The 7,495-nt window shown below is 45.7% G+C and overlaps 1 long non-coding RNA gene across 1 annotated transcript; it reads left to right on the top strand.

Annotated features, from left to right (window-relative positions):
- Nucleotides 1-1,302: 1,302 nt before the first annotated feature.
- Nucleotides 1,303-4,790, top strand: LOC146195177 (uncharacterized). Its single transcript, XR_014705975.1, has 2 exons — nucleotides 1,303-1,780; nucleotides 1,876-4,790. It is a non-coding gene; the product is annotated as an uncharacterized LOC146195177 (long non-coding RNA).
- The last annotated feature ends 2,705 nt before the right edge of the window (nucleotides 4,791-7,495 follow it).

Here is a 7,495-nt window from a genome sequence, read left to right as displayed (position 1 = left end):
TGTCTTCTCTTCGATCATTGATACGTCCACAGTGAAGCATTTGTGCGCATCAGAGTAGGCCAGCCGTACGTGGGAACACGGATTCGTGGTTGTAGCAACGATCGCTTGCATGACACTCTCTGCACAATTCCAAAAATCGGCATCTGCAACGAAATCTGCAACGCACATTTTCTACCGCGTACCGAAGTCCGGCGACGTATGCATATCTCCCGCGCTCGTTTCAAAGTTGCGGCCGTTCAGTCGGGTCACGCTAACCTCGAACATGCGGGCGTTTAAACTACATGTACGCAAACTTCAACGATGAGAAAAAGATGCAAGCTGAGTACTTGTCTAGACTTCCCCTAAATACCAAAAAAAGCATTGCTGTTTGTAAGCAAGTGGATTATTAGCGCGTCTGGCTTTCCGGTTGTACACTCATGTATTGCGGTGAAGCGGGTTTTTGCCTCGACGAGTCGACGTGCAGCTCGCCGCTGTAGCGCCGTAGGCCTCTACTAGATTCGGCATGTCTTTTTCCACGGCTCTGAGGTAGAATCTAAAGAAAGGATATAACTAGAAATATCCTATTTCTGTCTGCGTGTGAGGAAAGAGCATAATGGCATTTGACATACAGGGCGCATGTTCTGCACGGCGAGCTGTGTGTGTTGTGCCGGCGCTCGATCTTCGGAGGTCGATGCAGGACCTAAGAAATGCTACGGGCATCGCATTGCATCGCTTGCATTACGGGCAGATCAAGGTGTTAGTTTAGTTCGAAGAGAAAACTCCTGAATGTGCGTGTCTCGGTGCCAGCTGGTGGAGCTGGTACAGGAGGTCGCATCGCCTGCAGCTATGAGCGTGACAAGCGATGCTTGCCGTACACAATCCTGTGTGAAGACTGTGATGTATGTTAGAATGGACAAACTCTTCGTAGCATCTCATCGAGAGTCGCTGATAGCTGGATCATAGCGTAGCAAGCAGAATGATCGACATACGCCGACATACGCGCTCGACGTGCATATATATCCCCCTGCTGTGCCATTTGAGGCACTGTATACGCGTGCGGGTGAGCTTCGCGTGTGTAGTGTTGGGGAAAACCACTATGCGTTGTTAGGTCTTCGCAACGCGCAGCCAACAAGCCCAGACGCACCTCTGGCGAAATTCGTAGTCTGTCGCAATTCTGCCCGAAACGGGCTCCGAATAAAATGCGGTACTCAAAGGGACCTGCGCTGCGATTATCGCGTTTTTCCATGAAGCTCGGTAAAAAACTGAAAGAGTACAGACACACACGTACGTCCGCCTGACACCTCTTTTAAATTTCGAAGTGTCTAAAGGTACGTCCGACGGATCCATTCGATTCTCGTAAAGATACGGCGGACGTCGATATACAGGCTCATGGCTATATGCACGTCGAACGCGGCCCCATTCCGCTTGCTACGCGTGAATGGATCTCATCCTCTATGATATCAGCTAGCCGCGACTCTCGATGAGGTGCTACGAAGAGTGTATCCGTTCTAACATAGATCACGGTCTTCACTTAGGGTTGTGTACGGCAAACATCGCTGTCAAGCACATAGCTGCAGGCGATATGCTACGTACTGCACCAGCTCCACCAGCTGGCATCGAGATACGCACATTCACGAGCAGCTTTCGCTTCGCACTAAACTATCACCTCGATCTGCCCGTAATGCGAGCGAGCTATTCCTAGCATTTACGCTGTCTTAGGTCCAGCATCGACCTCTGAAGATCTAGCGCCGGCACAACACACACACACCTCGTCGTGCAGCTGAACATTCGGCAGTCCAAAGTATGTATGTGAAATGGCATTATGCTCGTTCCTCACATGCAGACCGAGGAAACAGGATGTTTTTAGCTAAATTCTTCGTTTAAATTCTACCTCAGAGCCGTGGCAGAAGACATGCCGAATCTACTAGAGGCCTGCACATCGACTCGTCGAGGCGAAGACCTACTGCACCGCACCGCAAGAGTGCACAACCGGAAAGCCGGAAGCGTGAATGATCCGAATTCCCTGTGAACAGCAATGTTCTTTGGTATATAGGGGATTACTTGACTAAAGTGCTTAGGCTGCATCTTTTTCTTGTCGTTGAAGTTTGTGTACATGTAGTTTAAACCCCCGCATGCTCGAGGTTAGCGTGACCCGACTGAACGGCCGCGCAGCTTTGAAACGATCGGGATCGATATGCATGCATCGCCGGGCTTAGGTACGCGGTAGAAAATGTGCGCTGCACATTTCGTTGAAGAAGCTGACTCTTGGAATTTTGCAGAGTGTGCCATGCAAGCGATCGTTGCTACAACCACGCATCCATGTTCCCACGGCTGGCCTACCCCGAGGCGCATAAATGTTCAACCGTGGACGTATCAATGATCGAAGAGAGGACAGATTTTCACAATATTGGGCGCGAAATCGATAGCTACCAGTGCTCAGTGTTAAAGAAATTCTGCCTTGATCATGCGCAATTCAGTGTTTCAGGTGTGGTCAGTAGCTATATAAGTTTGAACAGTTCGCCTTTCAAGTCAGCGGCGCCAGCGATGGATCGGCGGAGCGATTTTCCACGCTACACCGCTGTCTTGCTAGAAAGCCTATCTAGGCGGCGTTTGACATTCACCTGCTTTTTGTTGGCCCCGTAATTGAAAGCAACGCCTTCAGAAACGCGTTAAATGTTCAAAAATGTATTCTCTTCAACAGTTTCACTCCAGGCTGTCAAAGCAGGCGGACGTTGATAAAACAGTTGAGCACTCCAGTCTTTAGAAATCTGTACAATCACCTTCAGTTTGTAAAATTATTGGAATAGGTCACTTTCCGATCGCTGGGACATAGACCCTCATGACAGCGCTGTCACGTGAATAAGGACCACACCAGGCCGAAAGCTTGTCTCATATAACATAGCTAACCAAGGTATACCTTACAGCATTGTGTTGATTTTTATGGTGCCTAAGCGACTAATGCTGCCATGCACCAAGAACAAGGTTTAATGTATTTATTTTGTGTGTAATGACTAAAAAAGTTCTTTAGGATGTAGCTCTTTTAGGAACATTTTAGGAAACCAAAAATGCAGGAAATTTGCACGTCTCTCCTAGGATCATGCTGGGATGGAAATGGATCTGTTGGAAATTGTACAAAATGTTTCCTCTTTTCTCGACTCTGGCGCATGTGTAAGATATGGTTTATTGTTAGTTCATCTCCACACTCCTTGCATATTGGTTTGTCCTCTTTCATAAGTATGAAGCTGTGTGTGAGGTGTGGGTATGTGTTTTGTGAAGATGACCTAAAATGGCTTCCATGTTGCGTTTTTGATTACTGCATGATTTCCATTCCTTAATGACAGGTTTGACAAGTGTAGTTTGTAGTTTATTTCAATGTTTCAAAAATCCTGCCATTTCACTCTCACTTTTCTTTGTACAAGCTTCTTGGTATCTTCATGCAGCATATTCACCCTCTAATTTAGCATTGCGTCAAGGTAACCTGGTTATTTCTTTTCATCACCTTTCAAGACTACTGCCCCGATTTCATAAAGTTTCTGACGACAGGAACTCCTTGGAAGTCATAGAAATAAATGAGATCCACAATATGAGCTACCTAGGGTATGCATATACATGTCCATCGCTCAGTGGAATGGCGTCAGTACGCTGTTAGAACAGGTCTTGAGATAACAACAACCATTGTCTGAGGTGGTCCTTTAATGGGCATTGAAATGCTATGTAACTACAGGTACTGATAGAACTCTTGATCATGTTATGTGATGATGCGATCCTTGCATGAATATAGGTATGCTATGTAACTACAGGTACTGATAGAACTCTTGATCATGTTATGTGATGATGCGATCCTTGCATGAATATAGGTATACATTTCAGAATCTTCAGTGCACCACTTGACCATTTGCCACCAGTTTGTGTGAAAATGTATTTTTCATGCATGTTAACCAGTGTTTAACAGATGACCCCTGTGCACAAGCCAAAAGTGCCACGAGCCAAATGTCACGAGGCCACACGACATGGCAGGAGCTGTTAAGCCAAGCTTACAAAGTTATATTTGAAATATTTCAGCTTCAACGTTTCAGCTCCAATTAAGAAAGGTTGAGGCTTACAGAGGTCTATGCTAGGTTGTCTATCACCTAACAGGGCAGCCTACGACCATATGCTAATGAGTATATCTGAGATAACAGAGACATGAATTAAGGAATTAGTAGTAATGTTTGTAGCAAAGGGCATGTAAATTAACGAGAATCCACAGTGGGATCTGCAGACAAGAACCATTAACGCTGGCACACCATACCCTTACAGGTGGTGATTAGGAGTCTCCCTAATTTTTTGTCTGCTCAAAGCTTGTCATTTCCTTCGTTCTTCCAGATGAGGAAGATGTGAAAATGATAGCATCTAAAATGCCAGAGACCGTCGTTAACAAGGATGCTGATCCCAACAGCGTAAAAACGAATTTCAGAAAAGATGGGTGACTAGTAATGCTGGCAACAGTTGAAACTAAGTGGAAAGGCATGAAATTGAAATGCAACATATGCAGAGATATGTTGCGAGACGACCAGTCTGTGGTGTGCGACATCTGTCTCCGTTAGTTCCATCAAGTGATTGGCCAAAGCAGATGGGGCTGGTGGTTTTGTGATAAGCGCAGTGTAGTAGCATAGATGCAACCTTGCCCATTAATAATTCGAGTGGAGTAAGTGCATTGTTTTGTTTTGTTCATGGTTTCCATGAAAACATTATGAGAAATTTTTTCCTAGAGAATGTTTGCTGAAATGTGAATATAATGTGCAATAAAACTAGTGTTTTCTTGCTGTTTACTTTTCCTTGTATACATTAGTTCTGTGAAGAAAACCACAGGCTAGAAAGAAATGTAATGGCATGCATTTTGATACTTGGCCCCGTTGTGCTGGCTCAGTAGTTAGAGTGCTTGGCTGCTGAACCCAAAGATGCAGATTTGGTTCCAGCCACAGCAGAGACATTTTAATAGAGGCGAAACAATAGGTCGTCATGCACCGTGCGGTGTCAGTGCATGTAAAAGAACCCCAGATGGTCGAAATCATACCGGAGCCCTCAACTATTGTGTTCCTCATAGCCGTAGTTATTTTGGGATGCTAAACCAGATATATATCACATCATACTCTGAGTAAGATGCTATTCATGGTCAGTTAATCATACACTAAATGATCAATTGTTTTTCTGCATGGTACAGCAGCTGTTGTACAATTTTACTTTAGCCTTCATGAAGAATATCACACTGGCTCCACATGGCCTTCTGTTGACCCTTGATATGCGTCACAATCACACACCCGAGTATGTATTTGTCTAAAGGCACCTATGCATGCAAGGAGGGGACCGTTACTTTCCACTTGTCAGAACTGAAATGCATGATCCACGCCATTTCTGTAATTCAACTGCTTGCTATTTGAACTGTCCAGCATTGATGCAAGTTTCAAAGAACTTCAATTAGCAAATTAATCTAAGCAGCAAACCATGCCAAGAACTGCTTCGGTTTCATCTTTAGCAACTGTTTGGGAACTAAAATTAGCCAAATGTTGCAAAACATAGATGAGAGGTTACAAAATCTAAAAAACAATGCAGCCTACCTGTGGCATGTAGGGTTTCACATCCTAAAGTGACATATGTAGCTATGAAGAATACCGTAGTGGAGAGCTCCAGACTAATTTGACTGCCTGGGCTTTGTACTTTGAATTGACATCTTGCAGAAAACAGAAGCATTTGCATTTCACCTGCACCAAAGTGCGACTGCCATCACTGGTATTAAACATCACGACCTTGGGGCAAGTAGCCTAACGTGCCACTAAGATGTCGCAGCGTGTACGTACATGCTATACATGTCAACCTTTCTAGCATTAAAGCTGTCACATGCATGGCAGATATTCATGTTCAGCTTTGGACTGACAAGTTTAAAAGTGTACTATTTGTGTTTGTCTAGCATGAAAAACAAAGGAAACTAAGGAAAAACGAAAAAAAAAATGAACATAATATGTTGAAAAAGCATTAGTCATTAACACATAAAGCATATTCGTTCCTTTATTAATGATAAAGTGGCCTTCAACAATAGTACAAAGCCTGAACATTTAGAAAGGTGCTGTGCCAGGCAGCTATTTTCACCATTTCACCTGTAGTAATACGCATCCCGGCGGTGTGGGCTGGGCACTTATTTTTCGGTGCACTCCAACATGCGAAAACTGCATCGTGCATTCCCATTTTCCGAGTTTTGAGCTCTGTAGTACAGGCTAACAAATTGTCGATGCCTTATTTTCGTCTGATTGTTGTACAGCGCGTGTAAATAAATTACCACTGCACCTAATAAACACTGACATGCACGTGCAACATCGCCGATCATAAACGGACACACTGATGTCCGTCCGGACATCGGCGCACTCATCACAGCACTCTTCGTAGTCTCACACAGCACTCTAGTAGGACGTAATCCGTAATCACAGCATCTCACGGTAAGCACAAACCACACCTCCAGTTGTACAACAAACACGAATGACGCGATGCTTGGGCTAGAGACACGCCGGCGGTGCCCAGCTTTTTCAGCGCCGCTTGTACTACGTAGAACTTGCAGCACCAAACCTCAATGCGAGCAGAAAGCGATGCGTTACGTGACGCATCTCATCACAGATGGAAGTGAGGAAACTTTGAAGAATCAAAACTACATAATTACATAACGACCGTCGTAGACGTTAATCCACATAATAACGAGGACCAAATGAGCGGGCGTGCGGGCCGCGGGCTGGCCGTCAACACCGCGATTACATGCGCTTGCGCTCTGGTCGTGCTTGCCACCCTGCCGCGGTCCAACTCACGTAAACCTATCATCATGCCATCACGTAGTATATCACCCATTCTAGGCACTATTCTTGCCACTGTACTATTCTTTGTAATTTCACATTTCACGCATGCAGTATGTAGTACATACTTCTTACACCTCGCACGTACACCTCATACCAACTTCGATTTGGCTACATATGGCTACCATGTTGTTGCTACAACCACATCTGAGTCCGGCTTTCCCGACGGATCCCAAGGCCCATATCGGAGAAAAATGCGTTGGGTCCGTCGGAAGAACCCTACCGATCGGGTCCGTCCGCCGTACCTCTGAAAAATATTTCCCGGATCCGTCGGATGGATCCCGAAGAAAAACGCACCGGGTCCGTCGGACGTACCTTTAAGACCATTGATCGGGTCCGTCCGACGTACCTTTAGCCACAGCCAATTTCGATTTCCGTACCCGGATGCTGTGCACGCTAACAAAGACGCGCATTCTCACGCTTGCGGCGCAACGCGACGATCATCCTGAAATGTGTTTCAGATCAGGCAGGGTTCTCTCCACGGTGGCGCGGCACTGGTTTCGCCAGGCGGATCGCTCACCGCTCCAACCACCGCCCACCACTGCACATCTCTCAGGCGTCAAGTACGCCATACTAATTTTCTGTGACTGACGTGACCTATCACGCAGTTTGAGACTGCAGCGCGCGTAACTGGCCTTTTT

The sequence above is a fragment of the Amblyomma maculatum genome, chromosome 3 (genome assembly GCF_055883805.1).
Source record: "Amblyomma maculatum isolate TAMU_Amacu chromosome 3, ASM5588380v1, whole genome shotgun sequence".
NCBI classification, from domain to species: Eukaryota; Metazoa; Arthropoda; class Arachnida; order Ixodida; family Ixodidae; genus Amblyomma; species Amblyomma maculatum.
This window is presented reverse-complemented; position numbering and strand designations above follow the sequence as displayed.